Here is a 23,781-nt window from a genome sequence, read left to right on the forward strand (position 1 = left end):
ATTTCTAGTAACCAATATCTTAATATTAAGGGACAGGTGGCTTCTTGTTTCTTGGGTAAATAATTTGCTTTTTATACCATTTCATGCTAAACAGCAAGACCAGGGACTCAATGGGTATGCAGATTAAACTATTTTCTAACCCCTCAAGGTGGTCATTCCAGGAAAGAGTTGAGGCATGGACATAGACTGAAGTGCAGGAACCTTGCACTGCTGTTGCTTGTGCTATACACAAACTACTGTTTTGAACACTATCAATTAATACATTCATAATTAATACCAATCATCACAGGTTTATCGAAAATAAATCTGAAACAAACTAGATTTTTTTAATGACATGACAAATTTAGTTGATAAAGATATTAGGGTTGATGTACTATACTTTGACTTCTGTAAGGCATTTGACTAGGTTCCGTGCACGAGTTTAATTAGGAAATTAGAATGATACAAAATTAACATGGTACATGTTAAATGGATTTAAAAATGACTAACTGATAGATCTCAAAATGTAATTGTAAATGGGGAATCATCATGAAGCAAATGTATTTATAGCAAGATCCTGCAAGGATTAGTTCTTGGCCCTATACCATTTCATATTTTTGAATGAATGATCTGGAAGAAAATATAAAATTTTTTACTGACACACTTTGCAGATGACACAAAGATTGGAGGAGTGGTAAACCATAGAGAAGACAGATCACTGATGTAGAGAAATCGGGATCACTTGCTAAACTGGGCGCAAGCAAACAATAGGCTTTTCAATACCGCCAAACATAAGGTCATACATTCCTCTGTTTGTAGATGTGGGAACCTTCTCCATAACATAAAATAAGAGTTACCAGAAAAAAAGTCGATCTGTATGAGTCAGGTTCTGGTGAAAGAAAGACCTGCGGTAAGAAGGGTCTAGTAAAAGATCTTGTTCAGAGTTGCAGGTTTTGAATACAGTTAGAGACTTACATGATTATTTAAAATCTGTTTCTCTTTCTTGTGACTAGTACAGTGGGATTTTTTCCCTTGTATCCCTTGAGTCTGCATAATTCTTAAAATTCTGAATCAGATGTGCCAAATTATAAACATTAGAACACTGAAAATTATCAGCAATTTCGTTCATTAAGATGTTCCAAGAGCAACAACCCTTAGTTGATTTTTTTTTAAAGTTTAAAATAAAAGTTAACCTGGACAATGTGTAACCCCCATTTCACACTATTAACCCAAACAGATATTGTCTAAAGAGTGCATTACAGTATTTGCCAATAGTGCAAAGAGCTAATTTTGAACAAAGAGGAGAATGAATAATTGCAGGAGGCAACTTCCCTAGCACAATGGATATTAAAAAAAAATCCAGTAAAGTATTCCTCTTTCAGCTATGTATCACTTAATCACCAAATTTAGTTAGTAACAGCTAGAAGAAAGTAATATTTGAAAGGTTATGTTTTACCAGAAGTTTACTCATTAAGGATTAAAACAAGAAAACTATGAATGTTCAGTTTCTTCTGTCCAACTAAGGTGAAAGAGATACTAAAATTAAACTGAAATTTACCAAATTTTCACTGTCAATCTATGTAAGACAGTCAAGTGGATATAAAACAGATCCTTTTTCAAACTGCCTAATAACATGTCATCCTATAACAACTGATCTGAGGGAGATATGCACCACCTGATGCACATAATAAAGTAAAAACTGACAAACAGGCATGTTCCTTTTTTCCATGTCAGTTTTTCCACAATAATTGAATAGCTAACATTTTTTATGTATTAATTTTTGTTTGTAATTCTATTTTAGCTGCACATGGGCTCTCTTTTATTCTAAGAGCAGAAAATGTTCAGGAATATCTACATATACCATTCAAGATAATTAAAGAATTAGCTGAATGTAGAATTCTTATTTCCATTTTATTTCAAAAAGAGGAACTAAGGAGTATACGATGCTTTTAAGACCCATAAAATAATTTTTAAAATCCGCTTTTGAAACCAAACTGTTTAGATTTCAAAAAATGCATAAACCATCTTATTAGCTTACAAATACACACACTCATTGGTGTGAGACTTAAAAAATAGTTTGATGGTGTGAAAATCGTGGCAATGGAATGTGCAGCATTAAAGGTGGGGGGTGAATAACTAGGGAAGATGTGGCAAGCCAAAGTACTCAGGACCTCTTTCATTAAATGATCCTTAAATAGGCTTCTCATTTCTGATGGCAACATCTTCTATGTTGCAGAGAAGAGTTTCATTAGGAATGTAGCTGGAAGATCCACATTCAACATGCAAGTGGAGAAAGATACTTGTTTCTTCCCTGTGTTTAGAATGATTCTTTCATATAAGCAGTGGGCTTTTTAAGGTCTGATGGTATGAAGTTGTGCTTGTTATGACTGCTCTCAGCTCCAGTAAGTTTAGATATAGCCTAGCCTCTCATGGGGTCCAGATACCCTGAGCAGTATGGCAGTCCAAGTGAGCACCTCATCCTGTAAAGAAGGCATCTAGCAAGGTGGTAGCCTTCAGTATGGGAGGGCTCAAGGGAGTCCCCACCATAACTCTGTTTGGACTGGACCACCAGGTGAGGGAGGTGAGAACTACAGAGGGAACAAAGACTTTGAAGTTTATGCGATCCCTGTTCGGCTGGTAGGTTGAGTGGAGCCAAGCTTGGAGGCACCGCAAGAAGAGTCTGGCGAAAGGTGTCACATAGGTGCATGGGGCTATGTAGCATGACAGAGAGAGGCACTGATGTACTGTAGTTTGAGGTTTGTGGTTGATGAGAGAGATGAGGTTGTTCAACATGTAAAATCTGTCTGCAGGATAGAAAGCTCTCGCATCAGTTGAGCGCAGCCATTCTCCTATAAATTGTCCTTGGGTTTGACAAAACGGACCTGTCTTTGTTTATGCAAACATTCAAGATGGCAGGCAAGGAGGCGCCAAAGAAATTCTGTTGCTGATATAACTTCTTGTCAAGATTGGCCTACCAAAAGCCAGTCATCCAGGTATGGAAATATTGTATATCCCTGATATCTCATCTGGGCTGCTACCACTGCAAAAACTTTCATCAACACCCTAGGCACCGTCACAAGTCCAAATGGGAGGACGTGAAACTGGTAGTGCTCTTGGCCAACCATGAAATTCAAGAACTTCCTGTGTGATGGCTGACTGTCTACATGAAAATATGTATTCTTCTTGTCGAGAGCCACAAAACACACTTCCTCCTGAAGGGAGGAGATTATAGATGCCAATGTAATCATCCTGAATTTCAGCTTTTGGATAAAAGATATTGAATTGCTGAAGGTCCAGGATGGGTCTCCACCCTCAATATTTTTTGGGATTAGAAAATATGGGGAGTAAAATTCTCTGCCCTGGTACTGAGGCTCTCTCTCTCTATCGCTCCCTGGTGTAACAGGAATTCCGCCTCCTGTTGAAGAATCAATTGGTGAGAGGGGTCCCTGAAGGCAGGGTTGAGAAGGTGTTTTGTGAGGAGGGAAAGACACAAACTCTATGGAGCATCCCTGATGGATAATCTCCAGAACCCAACTGTCCATGCTGATCTTGTTCTAACTGTGGGCAAAGAAAGTAAGATTGCCTCCAAAGATGACAAGAGGATAAGTAAATGACATTGTTGGTGGTAGGCGGGTCTTGATGTGCATGTCAAAGATGGCCTTTGGCCTGCAGTTGAGATGGAGGGTATAGCAGCGGAGGGAGATGAGAAACAGGATCTCTGAATCCTTGTTGCTTACAAGGAGGTTCAGGTGGACACTGGTAGTATGGGGCATGTGAAGGGGTAGTCGTGATTGAAAGGGCTGTTTCTGGTGTTTCCTTCTGGGGGCTGGAGTATAAATCCCCAAGGATCACAGGGTGGATCTTGAGTCCTTTAGAGAGTGTAGAGATTCATCTGTCTTTTGACTGAACAGGTTAGACTCATCAAAAGGGAGATCTTGGATAGTATTTTGGACCTCTTTACGGAAGCCTGATGACTAGAGGCACAATCCCGTCACATTACCAACCCTGTGGCCAAAGATCTGGATGCTGGTCTGAGTCACCTTTGCTACCAACTTCTTCTCGAATAGAGAGGATTGAAACTGGGCTCGGTCTTCCATCAGAAGTTTGCTCTTTAAATTCCACGAGCTTTAGGTATGTGTTAAAATCATATTTTGCTAGTAAAGCTTGGGTAATTAGCTATAAGAAACTGGAGCCTATGGAAGAGAAAACCTTCCTATTCAGAGGATCCAGTCTCTTTGACCCGTTATCTTCCAGAGTATATTTTTGGTAGCGCAGCCAAACTCTATCCATAGCCACCTATACCACCAACGAATTAGGGCCAGGATGGGAAAACAAGAAGTTAGCACCCTTGGCTGGCATAAAATAGCATCTTTTCAGCTTTTTTTTTTTGGCAAAGGGACACAAGATGCCGGTGTGTGCCCAACTGCTCTGGCTAGTTCTAATATGGCCTCATTGACTGGAAGGGTCATGCTGGTCAGTCCCGGTAGTTCTAAAAAGTCCAGGAATCAATGTTGGCAGTCCTGGACCTCATCTAGTATGATCTGTAGATAATTAGTAACCCTGTAAAACAACTCCCGATATTGCCAGTGGTCATCCAGTGGGGAGGGTGATGAAAAAATGATGGCATCATCTGGAGCTGAGGAGGCCCCAGACAGGACCAGTTCTGGTTCTTCCTTCTTGTACACCAATGGAATTGGTTAACGAGAGGGGGAGGAGCAGTATGACTCCTAAGAGAGGTCCGTTCGCCTGCCATAGGGGTCCTGAAGACCCTAATAAGGCCAGAAGGAAGGTTCCATTGGTCATGATGGTCCCCACAATCAATACCAGGTTTCCCCTGGAGAGGGTATCATAACTGAAGGGATAATAATGTTTCGGATGTGTCAACGTGCCTGTGCCTTTGCAGAGATATTGGTGCAGCTATATCGTCTGACTCCTCTGATTCCAGGGACGATTCTGTCAGTAACGATGGTACTGTTAGCACTGAGGTGCTCCTGCCTGTTGGATGGGGATGTACCTCCCCTAAGACAACTGTAACGATTCCTCCTCCATTGTAAGGACATCTCAAGAGAGAAGGGCCTCAAAGGAGTGGAGACTGCAGGAAAGGGAGGAAGATATCTTCTGGCATTACAAAGGTCTCTGTACAACCCAGAGTCCCAGGAGTTCCAGTTGAGATGCCGGAAGGACCCAATTCACCTGATGCACCTAGACACTCTTTGGATAGCTGAGGCAATACCAACAAAGAATCCGGACCTGCACTCGGACACGGGACTGGCAAGTCTATCTTTCCGACCCAGTACTGCAGTCATCATCGGAACCCTTTTTCTCCAAGCCTTACCCTCCAGCCTGGGGGTCTTCAGCAGAACTGGTTCCATGGGTCTGTATGCAGCGTCTCACCAACCTGGACCAGCTCAGGGAGGAAACTTTGTTTCTTTTGGACAGTTCACTGTGGGGATCTGTCCTTATGCCAATTTGAGTGTCTCTTACCCTCTCATTAGAAGCCCTGTGTGATGAGTCCTTGGGCTTCGATATTAAGGGCTCCACTCCAAGGCTCGTGGTTGGATTGGCAATACTGACTGGCTGAGACCAATGTAGAGAGGGGTCTCCCAGGCCCTCACAATCTCTTCCATCAGGAACTTTTTCAGTCAGAGCTCTTGGGACTCTCTAGTTCTGGGAGAGAAAGATTTATAGATACTGCCGTTTGCAGAGATATATATGCCTCACCCAGACAGTACAGACACCGGTGATGCTTGTTGCTGATGGAGAAAGAACAAGGGCAGGAGACACAGTTCTTGAATCTGGACATAGGGAGGATTTCCCGACTTGGGGGGGAGACGGGGTGCGCACATGTGGAGTATGCTAGTCTACACTAAACTATATACTAACTAGAATTTCAAAGATAAGATATAAACTATTGCGACAGGGTGCTCCCTCCTGGCAGTTCTGGGTATTAGCTCCATGAGGCCAACACCCTCTACTCCAGGTTCCAGCCCAGGAACCCTACAATATGCAACTAAGGTCTGTTCAGTCCCCAGCCTTGCTCCTAACTCCCTGGGCTGCTTCCTCCCCACTTTCCCCAGGCTCTCTTCTCCACCCTGCTCTCTTCAAGGTACACCCTGCCTCTGGGCCAGCCTCCTCCCCTGGGTCCTATTCTTTCCCTGGGTTCCCTTCTTCCCTCTCTACTAAGCAGAGAGTGACCACAAACTTCCTTCCAGCCAACCACGCTGCTGCCAGCTTCCTGGATTTATCCTAGCCCAGCCCACCTTGGCTAAGGTGAACTTCCTTCTAATTAAGGCTCTCAGACCAGTCTGTATCTACCTCAGTTGATGCTTAATAGGTTAATTGGCCCATCTGGCCTCCATTAACCCCTTCAGGGCAAGTGCAGGGTTGGCATGCTATCACAACTATTTACAATTAAAATTTACAGGTTCTGCAACAGCGAAGGACACACTTCTGACTCAGGCCATGCAGCAGTAGAAGGAACTGGAGAGGTGCTGACCCGCACTGCCTCTTATACCCTCATTTGGGAGGGTAAGGAGAGTTACTGCACATGTGCGGGTCAACGGACACTTCTTTGAAGAAATTCTGGACTCGATCTCATGATGTGCATGTGTACCTGACGTATGGAATACACACAGGGACCACCACTCAAAGAAGAAAGATCCAGTTTTTAAAATGGTACCAACTGAGCATACGTACATATGAAAGAAATACTCAAAACCTTCTGAAGGATAACAGGATCACTCATATCCTGTTCTAAAAAAGCAGAGCTCAAGCCATAAAAAAAATTAAACAAGTCCTTGTCATCCCCAGATTAGCCAGCTTCTCCTAATGCACCATTATCTATCTGTAAATTACTAGTACCGTAAAGGAGTAAGCTCAGAGTCAAAAAATGTACTTGATTCTATTGACTTTTAATTAAAATCAACTAAACTTACATAAGGCTTCACAAACAACCTTTACGTTACCTCTTCAGAAGTTTAATTTATGTTATTCATATATTTAGCAACAGAAGATAATCTTCTTTCATGCAAAGAATGTATCTTCTTAAAAGGAGGAAGCAATCATATTTTAGCTGTAAGATACCCATGCAGATCTTAATATAGCATAAATTAGGTTTCCTTACATGCTTAACCTTTGTGTTTTAATTATACTTTTAATAAGTACTCACAGCATACTTGGGTAAGAATGTTAAATTAAGTGATCTAATGCTAACTATCCAGAGTTTTACTATGCGTTTTTTTCTTAAAGAACTCCCACTTTAATTGATACATAGATGCATAAACAAAAAAAAGTCTCTGTATGATCAAAATAAAACAGAATTTATGCATGAAGCCCAGAAAAAAGGATCATTCTAATACTGTGAATACATTTTAATTTATTTTGTGATTATTCAGACTCAAAGTCTTATTATGGTTTTGGCAAAATAAACTAAACTGAAAAATCCACATAATGTATTTAGCAATTTGACAGTATTTCACAGAATCATAGAAATGTAGGTCTGGAAGGTACCTTGAGAAGTCATCAAGTCCAGTTGATGCATAGAGGAATCCCTGTTGAGGTTTCAAGGAAATCCCTGTTGAGGTTACAGGGACAAACCATCCCGATGTGTCGAAAGAATAGTAAGTATGGCAGGCGACCAGCTTGGCTTAACGGTGAAATCCTAGCAGATCTTAAGCATAAAAAAGAAGCTTACAAGAAGTGGAAGGTTGGACATATGACCAGGGAAGAGTATAAAAATATTGCTCGGGCATGTAGGAATGAAACTAGGAGGGCCAAATCGCATTTGGAGCTGCAGCTAGCGAGAGATGTTAAGAGTAACAAGAAGGGTTTCTTCAGGTATGTTGGCAACAAGAAGAAAGCCAAGGAAAGTGTGGGCCCCTTAATGAATGAGGGAGGCAACCTAGTGACGGAGGATGTGGAAAAAGCTAATGTACTCAATGCTTTTTTTGCCTCTGTCTTCACGAACAAGGTCAGCTCCCAGACTGCTGTGCTGGGCATCACAACATGGGGAATAGATGGCCAGCCCTCTGTGGAGAAAGAGGTGGTTAGGGACTATTTAGAAAAACTGGACGTGCACAAGTCCATGGGGCTGGATGAGTTGCATCCGAGAGTGCTAAAGGAACTGGCGGCTGTGATTGCAGAGCCATTGGCCATTATCTTTGAAAACTTGTGGCGAACGGGGGAAGTCCCAGATGACTGGAAAAAGGCTAATGTAGTGCCCATCTTTAAAAAAGGGAAGAAGGAGGATCCTGGGAACTACAGGCCAGTAAGCCTCACTTCAGTCCCTGGAAAAATCATGGAGCAGGTCCTCAAAGAATCAATCCGGAAGCACTTACATGAGAGGAAAGTGATCAGGAACAGTCAGCATGGATTCACCAAGGGAAGGTCATGCCTGACTAATCTAATCGCCTTCTATGATGAGATTACTGGTTCTGTGGATTAAGGAAAAGCAGTGGATGTATTGTATCTTGACTTTAGCAAAGCTTTTGACACGGTCTCCCACAGTATTCTTGTCAGCAAGTTAAGGAAGTATGGGCTGGATGAATGCACTATAAGGTGGGTAGAAAGTTGGCTAGATTGTTGGGCTCAACGGGTAGTGATCAATGGCTCCATGTCTAGTTGGCAGCCGGTGTCAAGTGGAGTGCCCCAGGGGTCGGTCCTGGGGCCGGTTTTGTTCAATATCTTCATAAATGATCTGGAGGATGGTGTGGATTGCACTCTCAGCAAATTTGCAGATGATACTAAACTGGGAGGAGTGGTAGATACGCTGGAGGGGAGGGATAGGATACAGAGGGACCTAGACAAATTGGAGGATTGGGCCAAAAGAAATCTGATGAGGTTCAATAAGGATAAGTGCAGGGTCCTGCACTTAGGACGGAACAACCCAATGCACAGCTACAGACTAGGGACCGAATGGCTAGGCAGCAGTTCTGCGGAAAAGGACCTAGGGGTGACAGTGGACGAGAAGCTGGATATGAGTCAGCAGTGTGCCCTTGTTGCCAAGAAGGCCAATGGTATTTTGGGATGTATAAGTAGGGGCATAGCGAGCAGATCAAGGGACGTGATCGTCCCCCTCTATTCGACATTGGTGAGGCCTCATCTGGAGCACTGTGTCCAGTTTTGGGCCCCACACTACAAGAAGGATGTGGATAAATTGGAGAGAGTCCAGCGAAGGGCAACAAAAATGATTAGGGGTCTGGAACACATGAGTTATGAGGAGAGGCTGAGGGAACTGGGATTGTTTAGTCTGCAGAAGAGAAGAATGAGGGGGGATTTGATAGCTGCTTTCAACTACCTGAGAGGTAGTTCCAGAGAGGATGGTTCTAGACTATTCTCAGTGGTGGAAGAGGACAGGACAAGGAGTAATGGTCTCAAGTTGCAGTGGGGGAGGTTTAGGTTGGATATTAGGAAAAACTTTTTCACTAGGACGGTGGTGAAACACTGGAATGCGTTGCCTAGGGAGGTGGTGGAATCTCCTTCCTTAGAAGTTTTTAAGGTCAGGCTTGACAAAGCCCTGGCTGGGATGATTTAATTGGGTATGGGTCCTGCTTTTGAGCAGGGGGTTGGACTAGATGACCTCCTGAGGTCCCTTCCAACCCTGATATTCTATGATTCTATGATTCTATATGGCAAGCAGCCAGGGAGAGGAAAGAAGAGGAGAGGTCCACCTCAAGCAGGAGAGAAGACCTCAACAGCTATAGAAGGACCAGAAGGAGGAAACTCAGAGTCAGAGGCATTATAATTTAATATAATGCTTTGATAGGAATGGCTAAAAGAGAAATTAATTTGGGTTTTGTTCATATGTGAGGTGGCAACTATAAGTAGCTAAGGAATGTTCAGTTTACATAGAAAATTGTATGGAATATTTTTTAAGCATCTGTAATGTGTCCTATTACGCTATAATAAAATACCTTTCTTCCTCTTGCACATTATTAAGTTATCTTACTGGAAAGATCTTCCTCTGGGATTTTATTGTAGTTGTCAGAGCACAAGTCTCTGTGTAGCAGTTTCCACTTTCCCAAAGCTGCATTAGAGTCACCATCTTTTTGGCTAAGGAGTACTTAATGAGAGTCCCTTCAGAGCCTGTCAATACCGTTTACTTAAGGCACTGTTCTTTTCCCACAGATGAAGTATGTTACCTCTATAGTGCTCCCCAAAAAATTCTACTTTTTATCTTGAGTTGCCTTACCTCACATTATAGATTTCATTTTACAAGCTCTGAGAGTTTTAAGTTACAGGAAGAAAGACTTTTGAAGCATGCCAAAATGTTGTGTACACCATTTGAATGAGTTGGCATGGCTGTCATGGGACTGCAAGAGAAGAGCTAAACAGGGAACCACTTTATCCTCGTACTTGTTGATTACGCAACACGTTATCCCGAGACAGTCTCCTTGTGCGCGGCGACAGCCCCTAACATTGCAATGGAGTTAGTGAAGATTTTCGCTTGGATTGGGATCCCCAAAGAAATCCTAACTGATCAAGGCACCAATGTGTCCTTCAAATTGGTAGCTGAATTGTATCACCTTCTGTACATTCGAACTCTCAGGACCTCAGTGTACCATCCACAAACTGATGGGTTAGTCAAGCACTTTAACTGAACTCTCAAGTCAATGTTGCAAAAGTTTGTAGAAGATGATCTCAGACATTGGGACTTGTTGCCAGCCTACTGTTTGCTGTGTGGGAGGTCCCCCAAGCCTCAACCGGGTTCTCTCCTTTGAACTCCTGTATGGGAGACAACCTCAGGGCATCCTCGATCTTTTGACAGAGAACTGGAAAGCACAAGAGACCCAGGTCCTGTGGACTACCCACTAGGTGTTACAACTCCATGAGCATCTCCAGGCCTTGGGGGCCTTCGCTCGAGAGAACCTGTTACAAGCCCAGAGAACCCAGGAGCAACAATATAACAAAGGGACTAAGGTGCACAGCTTTGAGTCCAGAGACCAGGTTCTACTATTATTGCCTTCCACCGAATTGAAGCTCTTAGCCAAGTGGCAAGGCCCCTTGGAGGTGACTTGTCAGGTGCGACCAGTAGATTATGAGATCAGGTTGCCAGGGCGACGTAAGTATGCATGTATCACGTGAACTTGTTAAAAGCCTGGAAGGACAGAAAGGCCTTGTTCATCGCTCCTTCACCACCAGAACCGGAACCACTATTGGGAGAACCTCTGGATCCAAAGCTAGTGGTAATGGGAGAAGGCCTTTGCCCCGCACAGTGAGAACAGTTATGTCTCATATAGGACTTCCTGGACGTCTTGTCACACACCCAGGGCAGACCGATATCATAAATCACCACACTGCAACAATCCTGGTACAGAGGGTGAGGGACGACAACTGGCCCCTCCCCAGGAATATGTGGGACGCCATCCACCAGAAATTGAAGTTAATGCTTGAGATGGGAGTGGTGGAAGAATCTCCAAGTGAATGGCGAAGTCTGATCGTATTGGTTCCGAAACCAGACGGGGCCATCCAATTTTGCATTGATTTTCAAAAGGTCAATGTCATTTCCCAGTTTGATGCATACCCAATGCCACGCATCAAAGAGCTCCTGGAATGGCTGGGGGAGCCAAATATTTGTCAATGCTGGATTTAATAAAAGGGTACTGGCAGATACCCCTGATGCCAAACTCCAGGATGAAGACTGCCTTTCTCATACCATATGGTCTTTTCTAGTTCATAACAATGTCCTTCGGGCTTCATGGAGTAGCCGCCACCTTCCAGTGGTTGATGAACAGGATGCTACAGCCTCACAACTGATACGTGATGGCTTATATAGATGACACTGTGATTTACAGCAGCAGCTGGGAGGACCACCTTTGACACCTGGCCAGTGTTTTCAAGGACCCTTCGGGATGTGGGCCTCACAGCCAACCCCGCCAAATGCCATCTCAGGCAGGAAGAGATGACAGGTGACATACCTTGGATATACAGTGGGAGAGGGCAAGTTACGACCACTGATTGATAAGGTGCAAGCCCTATCTAATACCCCAACGCCGACAACGAAGAACCAAGTATGCCAATTCCTGCAATTGGCCGGATATTATTGGCATTTCATGCCTGGCTTCACGACAATAGTGGCCCCCTCTCTGATCTAACCAAAAGTTCCAACACTGGCAAGTGCGGCAGTCTAGTAAGTGCGAGGAGGCTTTCCAAACACTGAAGAAATGGCTAGCGCAGGAACAAGTCCTCATACATCCAGACTTCTCAAAAGATTTCACTCTGCAAACAGATGCCTCAGAAGTGGGGCTAGAGGCCGTCCTATCCCAGGAATTCAACAGGGAAGAATACCCCCATTTTATATCTAAGCCATAAGCTGTTCCCCAAGGAGACATACTATTCAACGATTGAGGAGGCGGCATTGGAGGTGAAGTGGGCTGTCGATGCCCTATGCTACTACTAGGCCACACAGCCCTGACTCCAAGGGAAGCCACATGGACTCTGGCCACTAAGCCGCCCAGCCCTGTACCCGAGGGCCGCCGTATTGACTCCAGCCTCTAGGCCTATGCTGCTTTCAGCCTAAGGACAGTCCGATAGAGTGTAACCATGGTGGTATCACTACTCCGACCCACTGCTAAGGAGGACAGGGTGTGCATACTGAATAACTATGATAGACAATCCTAGCACAATAGTGTGAGTAAAGACCACCAGGTTCTATTTCTGGCTGAACCACTAACAAAATGTGTGACATAAAGCAAGTAATTTCACTTCACTGTGCCTCAGATTTCTCCAACTACAAACAGGATTGCCATTTCATAAGTATCTATTTCACATCGGAGTTATGAGACTTAATTGTAGAGCTCTTGGTGCTCGTTGGTTGCAAGATGCTGTTGAAATTCAAAGCGTTATAATGCTAGAGATGAAAATATATTCAATTAAATATAGTGTAAAGTTCTCATTAACTATTAAAATTGTGGGGCAACATTTCAAACTTGCACTTTCTCTGAATATTTTTTCACATCATGATAAATTATGAAAGATAAATGATTGCCTGGTTCTTTCAATAATCAGTTTCCTTGGAATTATTCCTGTTTAGCACCAGAGTAGAACATGTTGCCATCCTGGATGCAGTAACATCTTCTTTTTCCTTTAACAGATGCTGAGAATTTGTTTTGTGTAGGCTGAGACGTAGTAATCACTTTTATTTTAAAGTTTCAGTATTAAATACAGTAATACATTTGCATTATCCACTCAAAGTATTAAGTAAAAAACAGTCCATGGAATCAGAAAATTCAGAAAATAAAATCAATTCAATGATGCAGCATTAAAAATGCTGTCATCTTATATCTTAGGCAGGGATATGACTAACATATGGACTGTAAAATTATCTCTCTCATTATAGACTCCATTCTCATAATTAGCTCTGTCCCATAAAGTAGCTCCTCAATCCTGCTTGCTAAATTTTCCAGTCCTGCTAACAGACTTTAAACACAGTACCACCACATTTTATTAACCTTGGCTAATTAACCATCAGCTCAACAGTGTCTGCATCTGTCTTACAGATACATTTGTTTATGTTTTTTTTAAAAAATACTAATCTAGAAACAGTCTCTCTCAATGAGGTAACATCAATTACTGCTCTCTCTCATTTGGGTAGCCAAAGCTTTAAAATTATGATGGTTGAATAAAATGGAAAATTAGAGATAAAGGTGATACATTTTTAAAAGTTACGTTGAAAACTGTTGCTATAGTATGGACTTTGTTCCTAAAGTTTTGCTCAGTACATCTGTAATTTTGTTCTTCATGTACAGAATTATTTTTTACAAATGTGTTTACTGATGGCATATTATTTTGTATAATTCTAATGCAAGACCTGCAGCATGTTTTAGCATGAATATCAGACTAATTCAGTGTTTGCAAGAATTAATTCTGTAGTGGATAGGTAAGGAGAGAGTTAGTCAATTACAATTCAACATAAATGACTAAACTGCAAAAAAAAAAACAGAGATAAGCATCATAGCTACCATCTCTGATAAATATATTTCTATAGAGCCTGCAAAAGAATATCTGAATTAAACTAGGTTTTAAAATGAGAAATTAGTCTAAGAAAACACATACTGTAGCTTTAATAAATTGATTCAGTGCAAATCCAAAGACAAATAAAATGGACTTTAATTCTTAGGAACTAATAGTGATATAATTATGTTATCTAGCCATATTCTATGCTTCTTCTGTTTATCATGTTTTATGGTCATGAACATAAAATCATAGAAATGTAGGACTGGAAGGGCCTTGATAGGTCATCTAATCCTGTCCCCTAAATTGAGGCAGGACTAAGTATTATCTAGAGACCAACCCTGGTAGATGTTTGTCTAACCTGTTCTTCAAAACCTCCAACAAGGGTGATTCCACATGCTCCCTAGGTAATGTGTTCCAGTGCTTAACTACCTTGCAGCTAGGAAGTTTTTCCTAATGGCTAACCTAAATCTCTCTGGCTGCAATTTAAGCCCATTACATCTTGTCCTGTCCTCAGTGGTGAAGGAGAACAATTTATTCTTCTCTTTATAACAACCATTTAGGTACGTGATGACTTATGTCCCCGTCAGTCTTCTCTTCTCCAGACTAAACAAACCCAATTTTTTTTCCAATCTTTCCTCATGAGTCATTTTCTAGACCTTTAATCATTTTTGTTGCGCTCCTCTGGACTCTCTCCAGTTTGTCCACATCTTCCCCAAAGAGTGGTGCCCAGAACTGGACACAGTACTCCACCTGAGACCTTATCAGTGCTGAGTAGAGTGGAAAAATTACTGCTTGTGTCTTGTTCACAACACTCCTGCTAACACATCTCAAAATGATGTTCACTTTTGTTGGCGACTCTATTACACTGTTGATTCATATTTAGTTTGCGATACTCTATAACCTCAAGATTCTTTTTCTACTGTACTCCTTCCTAGTCAGACATTTCTCATTTTGTATTTGTGCAACTGATTATTGAACGTGATCCAAATGAATCTGCATAGTTCATCACATGATAATAAATATGCATTGATATAAACCTTTTGGGTTTATTCTGTTCTAACTTTTGTTTACAGCAATTTTCCAATATTACAGTCAAACATTTCTTTTTACTCATTTTCAAATTGACATTTACACTGAGATTTTGTTAAAAAGTTTCCAGGTACAGCTAGAATATACATGGTTTAGTACAGTTTGTGTTTTACTATATAGCACTCTTCCCACCAAATCACAACTCAAAAATGTACCAGCATGGTGCTAGGAAGCTCTTTACTTCTAATGTGTATAGATGTGAACTAAAATCAAGGTCTTGATAATTCGTGATGAGAGATCCCATTCCAATGCAAAAACAGAGGAACAGAATGTTAGCATTAGTAACATAGCCAAATTTCAAAATGTGTACTTATCTACATTTCTTCTCACTTCCTATCTGCAAATGTGTTATTTGACGCTGAACTCTGGTAAAAAATATGTTCTATAGTCCGCCCCAAAAGTGATGAAATTTTAGTGGTGATTTAAATCAGTTTTATAGATATACAGCACATATTTAATTATTTTATATAAACATATACATTCAATTATCTATTTATATTGTGCACTTCCCTGTGGTATACACACAAAATCAAAAGCATCTTGGGACTGATTCTTCTAACTAAAAGACACACACTGGGAAAATAATATCAAAATGTAAGATGTGCTATATTAAACTCAGTTTTCTTTTGTGTTTATTCTTCCGTTCATCCCAAGTATTTCCAGCTAACATTCCAAAGCATGACAATTTTAAATACAACATGGCAATTCACCAGGAAACAAAAATATCAGCAGGGACAAGGCAATCAGTATCTTCATTTACAATGTGTGAATCCCTAAGTGAGAAAACCAATCATTAGATAAAAATAGATCAACATAGAGCCAGGATGGCTTCAAGCTTACTCATGGTCTGAATGAGCACAGATGAAAAAAGGCAGTGGCAGAAGAGGTGTATTAAAATAACAGAAGCATGCATTCAGAATTTCTAATTTGAAAGGGTTGTAAAGTGCTCCCTGGTAAGCAGCAGGGGGTAAGAATACTGGAATGAAAAAGCAAATGCACAAGGAATAATGAGTAAGTGATGTGTGTTTTAGTCATTCCAACCCAAATGCCAGGAGATCACCCACTCTGATTTAGCTTTCCTTTCTGCTACTTATAATACAGTACATAGCTGACTGGATACTGTCTATGGAAAAAACTCAAGTGTATTAAACATGACTCATACTTGGATTACATTCTGTACTAGTTTGGTTCATCTGTTTCCACTGGCTCAGGTTGACTACACAATAAACAAATCCCAATAAACAAATGGAACTCTTTCGAGTTTTCTCAGTGAGTAAGCATTTTTATACAGGAATATCAAAACCACGGGTCAGAATGAAAAAAAAACCAAGCTGTGAATCCACTTCCCCTTTGGGCTGCACTGACTCAGTCAGCAGCTCTTCCTGTGCGGGCTGCGGACTACAGCTGGGCTTAGACATCCTCAGTTAGATTCTCCTCTACTTGTTCCACATTTCCTGCTCCAGACCTGCCTAAGGCACTATTCTACTACTTGCCTCCTCTCAGGCAGGTATATGAGAAAACATTTTCAGGTGGGGCTACTATATTAAGGAGTTAATCTCCCCTTCCAGGTAGTGGTGGTAGAATCTTGGGCACGTGAGGCAGCAGCAAGACCCAGGGATGCTGAACTTTCTGTTCCCAAAGCAGCTGATTGCAGTTTCCTACAGGGATTTTATGTTTTGGATTTGATGCCACTTAAGATTTACGACTCATCAGTCACCAGCTGCACAGCAGCTGTGAGGACCCAAGAATTGGAAGCAAAATGGAAGACGGACAAAAAAAACCAAAAACCTGCTCATTATATGGCTGCATACCTGCCCAATCCAACTGCTGTTCAGAATCCAAACACTACAGTTTTGATGGTTAGCATTTTATATACAGTGACACAGAGGCCCATCGGTGCCAGCTGGCAAAGGGTTCACTACTCCGTGTCAGCAACTCCTAACAGACCTGACAAACTCCCTACACCTAGCATATGGGCTTTCATAATATTTATCCATAAAGAATATCTTGGAAGGTACTTAATAAAAGCTTACGTCATATTGATTTGCATAATCATTGTGAGATGTATGTACAGATAATATTTAAGGAGTTGTGTATATGTACTGAAAAGATGTTTTAAAATCTGTCCCAGGAAGTGTGGACAAACAGATTTTGGGTCAAATAAAGGACAATGATTCACCAGTCTCTCTGTTGGCTATGTAAATTAAGCATTGTAAACCAACACAATTGAAGCCAAATCCGCATACGGTATAAAGGAAAGAGAGGGATGGGACTGCATCAGAGACTAAGCCACAGGGTCCTATCCTGTCTCTGGGGTGCAAAGACAATGAATTTTGGGGATATGAGTAGAAGGCAAGAAGTTTTATAGAGCACGGGCTTCTTGTATTTTGGGTCTCTTTTTTGTTGTTGTTGTTTATTTCACTCGATTATTTGGGTGAGTAGGAGGAGAAATACTCACATCCCAATACATTGTAAGTACAAGGGACTCAATATTTATTACAGTTTCATCCACTTTGAAATGGAACTATAGGCAGTTTGAAAAATGGACAGAGGTTATCTAGTTACAACAGCTTTTCTAAAATGCTTCCATATAATCTGCTGAAGTATCTTTAAAAAAAAAATCTTCTTGCAGCCATAATCTTAATTGAGGGCCTTTACCCTGCCCCTACTCGAGTCTACAGAATTTTTCCTTTTTGTTCAATGGGAATACAATCAGACGAATCACAGATACACCTTCAATTTCAACAGCCAGTGTAGCTGATGGGAAGTAATTCCCCCCCTTCTCCAGTTTATGGCTGTGTCTACACTTGGATCTGGGGTTGTGATACCCAGCTCGAGCACACATACTCGCACTACTCATGAGACTACTGTGCTAAAATAGTAATGTAGCTGCAGTAGCAGGAGCAGCAGCGAGCAGCACTGTGTGCTAGCTGCCCCAAGTACAAACCAGCCCAGACCAGGTGGGTATGTACTCAGGGGGATGGGGGGATGGTAGGTCATGCCGCCACTTGCCACTGCCTGTGTTACTGCAAGTACACTACTATTTCAGTGAACTAGCTCAATGAGAGTGAGCAGGCGTAGGCCTTCTCAAACTGGGAATCACATCCCCAGCAGCAAGTAACCTACTTGGTGGGTGAAGTAAAGGAGACGGGCAACAGAACGAAAGTTAATATGGGGACAAGGTAAGACAGAGAGATGGAAGAAGGTTGTATGTGGGAAATCAGGAAAGTAAAACAAAAGGAAGTGGAAGAGGAAGGATGTCAACAAAGCATTAGTAGGGGAAGAGGTTAAGACAAAATAAACAAAAAGAAAAAAATACAGGAAATCAGAGAGGGCACAGGTTAAAGAGAAGAAAAAAATACAAAGATGACAATTACTGTGCCCAAAATGCCTGTCAGAAACAAGAGGTGCTGCTTCAAGAGCTGATCCAAACATCAGAAGGTACTGGTGGCCATCTTACATCCGTATAACTACCTCGTGCAGGGGTGTGAAAAATCCACACCCCTGAGTGATGCGGTTATACAACCCAACCCCCACTGTAGACAGCCCTATGTTGATGGGAGGGCTTCTCCCGTCGACATAGCTACCACCTCGTATGTTGGTGAATAAACTATGCCGACGGGAGAAGCGCTCCACTCGGCATAGCAGTGTCTTCATGGAAGCACTACAATGGCGCAGCTGCACTGGTGGTGCGCTGCTGCAGTATTTTAAGTGTAGATCCGTCCCAAGTGAACGGGACAGGCCGGTCCATCTGGTGTAACTTCAGAAAACTGAAAAAAATGCCAAAGTAAAATAACTATTTCATTTGTTACATTGCTTCAAGTCTAAGAGACTTAATAGCTTGAGATACTAGTAATTTAATATTGAGCCCTTTTACCTCTAGGTTTCTAGTTCTAATGTGACTCTGATAAGTAATGACCAATAAAATCACTTGATGACCACTCATTGCTTTGTGTGAAATGAGCGGGTGGTATCATCATAATAGGGGAGTCGTCCCCAAACTTTTTCAATCATTCCCCCCTCTTACACAGTTTGTGCACCCCTGGGAGCTGGGGTAGGGTGAGTGGGGCAGGACAGGTAGGGCTGTCCCTAGGGGCGGTGCAGGGCCTGGGACATTGGCGCTGAGTTTCTAATCTGCTGGGAAGGTGCTCCCTGCCTCGGCTCTGCCCAGGCCCCGCTCCTGCTCTGCCTCTTCCCCACCCAGTTCTGCCCCCTCCCCAGAATGTGCTGCGCCCTTGCTCCTCTCCCCTCCCCCAGCGCCTCCTGATGCCACGAAACATCTGATTTGCAGCAGGTGGTGAGAGGGAGGGGGAGACGGTGATTGGCAGGACCCGCCAGCGGGCAGGAGGCACTGGGGGGAGGGGGAGGTTCTGGTAGGGGGGCTCCTCTCTGCCTGCCGCTAGACTCCCCATTTGCCTCCTCACCCCACCCACCCGCCTCCCCTCCCTGCCCATCTCCTCACGATTTTATAGAAGCATGGGGCAGTCCCCCAATTCACTGTACCCAAGGGACAGCTCTGAAGACAGTGGATGGGGAGCCACACTCTGGGGGTGGAGGGGTGAGTAGGTCAGGACGGGGAGTGGGAGCTGTGCTCCAGGGATGGGGAGGTGAGTGAGGTAGGATGGGGGAGGGGCAGCTGTGCTCGGGACACAGCAGGGGAGCTGCCGGAACCTCTCTTACCGGAGCAGTCCCTGAGTGCTCCTCCAGGCTCCAGCAGCAGCGCTGCTCTTCCTGCCCCCGGTGGCGAAGGCCAGTTAATGCGGGTAACCAGACAGTGTCAGGGTGGGGCAGAACTGGGAGCAGAGCAAGGCTGGGTGGTGCTGCCTTCCCACCTCCCGGGGGGTTGGCCCAGGTCCACCACACACACCCAGACGTTCCTCTGTGCCTCCTTAGGGGGGCATGCCCCACAGTTTGGGGACCCCTGTAATAGGGTCTAAATGGCACCCTGATAATTTTAATAAATGTACCAATGACTTAATATGTCTGAAGACTGAGATACCCTCTCACACTCTATAGACAACCTTTCCAGAACAGCATAGGAAAGCTTGTATCTTTACTGTACAGAATCCAGTCTTCAATATCCAAGGATTTCAAACTGCATCATTTACAAGTAATTTTTTTTCAATAGTTACAAAATTCAAATAATGTTTTCAAGGGGAGGATCTGTGGCTCTCCCATGCATGTTGGACTCAAAACCCTTCAGCAAGTTCATCTTCTCTTGGCATCTGTACACTATTCCCTTTCCACTTTAATATTAATTAGTTGCCTGAAAACTGCTAATTTCGAGGACTTTCCTGTGGAATCCAAATGAGGCCCAAGCAGCCCTCAACCCACTCCTACCATCTCTGGTTCACAATTTCAAAAATGTGGATCTAGTATTCCTACACTTCCCAATTTACAACTGCTTCAGGCTTTGGAAGCCCATCATATCACAGCTTATCTTTACCGCTGTGTACTATTTGGTCTTTTTCAAAAGAAAATTAAAAAATATAAAAACAATGGTGTAGGACGTAGAAAACAGTTTTGATGTAATTTTAAAATTATCTTATTTTAGAAGTAATATTAACACAATATTATTATTAAAATATCAAAGCTATGACATTAATTCAACAAAATCCAGGAATTAAATTAAAGATGACAATCTTAAACCTTCCCTGTATTGCCTTAGATTGGGAGCAAACACGGTATGACAATCTACTCCCTTAGTTACTCAGTCATATACCTCTACCCCCATCCTTTCTGCACATTAGAGCTCATTTGACACTGTCAAGTTTAACTTTGGTTTTAATAATAAAAAATATATTACAATATGGGGGTTTTGGAGGTCAATATTTTCTTTGTTGAAACAGAATGTTATACTTTTTGAATACTTCCTTGGTACGGATTTCAATTGGACTAAACAGAGTTCAGAGGCTCTTTATCCAGCTCACCATTGTGTACCCAGGTCTCTGTTCGTCCCTTCACCCATATAAATCCACCTTATGTCCATATCAGAAGACTCACATAACTAGTGGCTACTGACCTCAAAAGTTTGAATCTGTGGTTTGAGGAAGAGGGAACATATATTACAAACGCACAGTTCTTTTCAGATACTTTAGCCACATTCTCAGACAAGCTTGCCTCTTACAAACATTTAAGTGAGGGAAATATTTTATAAAATGGAGATGTTGACTACTTTTTTTTAAAAAACAGAAAGCCAGAGCAACATAAAAAGTTCTGGGGTGGGGAATAAACACACCCCAAATACTGTATATTTTTACTTCAAATAGAAATAGGAGGCAAAACACTTTCCATTTGCAATACGGGAGCTTTATACATTGATTTGTATTTAAAGAATACTACTCTCAGAATATGTTAAAAACAAGTGGCATACTTCTCTCTAAGGTAAGTCCCAAAAAAAAGCCATGTGCCAACAATAAAGCAGATTCTGAACAAGCTAGCTTTGTATCTCCTCTGTAGAGTATTCTGCAGCTGCCACAGCAGCCAGCAGTGGAGCCAGCTAAGAGACCAGACAAGAAGTCAAAGAAGAGGTCAAGGTTTGGGAGCCAGATCTTGGCATCTGGGTTCTGCAGCTGTCAGGCGCACTCAATGAGAGGCTTCAGTGTTGTCTGCAGCACTTGCAAACATTTACAATGAAGAAAAAGGAAAAATAATCTACATCAACAACAGGAGCCAAGTTACCACTGAAAAGAGATACATGCCACCATTTGCTTTGTCACTGCACTGTAATTCAAACATATCTCATCGGTGACTAAAACACTGTTGGCAAATTTACAATTATGTAGCAGTCTGGACCATTAACTTTACCAGGAGATCTACCACTAGAAAAAGCAGTATCAGTGAACAAAGTGGTAATAGAAACTCTAGATATTTCTTTAAACTGTTTTGCAAAAAATACAAATATTGGTGTATATTTTGGGTTTTTACACACATACACACAAACAAAGGAGTTAGCACACTGTTGGCTGTCACAACCAACACAACAAAATGTTCTTTTCTTGACATCGTGTCTACGCCCATAGTAGTAGATTATTAATAACACAATCACAACTAACCATACTAATAGCTCCAACTGGTCAGATGCAAAAAATAAGATTGTTATATATAATGTAATACTTTAACATGTTTAGCATCATAGAAGCTTCCCACCACTCCTGCCAAAGGCAAGAAATTAAAAGACCAGTCTAACATTCTAATGGTTCTCATAAGGGACTAAAGTTAAGATCTGAGTTCGATTCTTGATTCCTGAACCAGCAACATGCTTAATCCCTAACAGATGCAGAAGGAATAGATGTGCTGTTGCCTGTTTTGTAACAAAAGAATGGCCTTCATGGGCTTCTGATAGAGCTATATACAGGCCTCCCTACAAGGAAAATTGCCTCCATCTCAGAAGAAAAGAGGTGCACAAAACAAACAACAGAGATAGCCAGAAGGATAGTACCACTAGATCCAAGAGATCTTGCTTTAAGAATGTTGGCTGAAAGATAATTCAGCCAAATGGCATAAAAAACTTACTGCTAAGCTAATTAATGAAGCAAGACATATGAGAGCCTTATTCTGAGGTCCAGAAAATAGCCAGTGGACTCAAGTGAAGAACACTGCTGTCTTGGAGAGACTAAGCACAAGTCTTCTGGGAAAAGATAACTGTGATCTCTTCAGCAGTCCTCATTCTGGAACTATATTAAACTCAAGAAGTCACTTCTACCTTGAAGGGCCAGCATGTGTTCTGTGTGACCCTTTTTGCTATTTTTGTAATCTTATTTTCTGAGACTACCAGACCCAGATCATTCCCTTTGTCCAGAATGCTGTGTACGCTCCCTACCTACCTTTCAAAATAAAATAATATTTGCATCAATCCTTTTCTTAGAACTCCAAGCAATTCCACTGACACCAATGATAACAGTAAATGCTCTAGTGTGGAGCCACTACCATTTTTGTCAATATGTTGTATACACTTGTTTTGAGCATAGCTAGACGACATGGAAATAAAAACACTGGTGCCTTAGCTACACTAGAACTCCCATTGTTGTTATCACTGCTGCAGATGCATCACTCATAGTGCAATGGTGGGAAATTTTAAGGAAAAAACCTCAGGATATTCACAGCCCAAAGGGTATTTACAAGACCCTCAAAGGGGAAAAAATACAACGAATAAGAACAATTCCCTCACCTCTCCACTTATTTCATTTTAAATGCATATGAATACAAAGCCTAAAGCCATTATCAATTTTCATGAAACCTATCTCCATCCAATCTGTACTGACAAAGCAGGCCACTGCCAAAAAAAAAAAAAAAAAAAGTTTAAAAACAAACACATGCAACCAAAAAGTGCCAAAAAAATATTTTATATCCCGCAATTACTATTAAGACTTTGGGAACAGGAAGGAGAGGAAACCTACACCGGAATTCTAATTAACACTGTAAATAAGGCAGATTTCTTACTAAAACTCATTCATTGGAAAGTGTCCTGGCACACAAAAAAGTGCTCCATAAAGTATTTACAACTAAGCAGGATGAATGTGTACTTTTTGATAAAAAGGGAGAGATGGAAGCAAAGATAAGTGCAGTTTGTCAGAAAGTGGATGCCTGGTGTTTGCTGAAGAGATGTGTCAATCCTACTTTTTGGAGAAAGTTTCTGCATTAAAAGGATTCACATATGCTTTATAATTCAGTGTTTGAGGAGGATTTATTTCATCTTGTAAAATACAATTTATCTGAAGCCTTGTGCTCTCTAACATACGTTACATCTTAGGTCAGAAT

General features: G+C 41.9%; 1 protein-coding gene across 3 annotated transcripts in view; it reads right to left on the reverse strand.

Annotated features, from left to right (window-relative positions):
- The window catches only part of ANO10 (anoctamin 10), a 286,449-nt gene that overhangs the window by 127,243 nt on the left and 135,425 nt on the right, over positions 1 to 23,781 (reverse strand). The window lies entirely within an intron of this gene.

Source organism: Eretmochelys imbricata, chromosome 2 (genome assembly GCF_965152235.1).
Source record: "Eretmochelys imbricata isolate rEreImb1 chromosome 2, rEreImb1.hap1, whole genome shotgun sequence".
NCBI lineage: Eukaryota > Metazoa > Chordata > Testudines > Cheloniidae > Eretmochelys > Eretmochelys imbricata.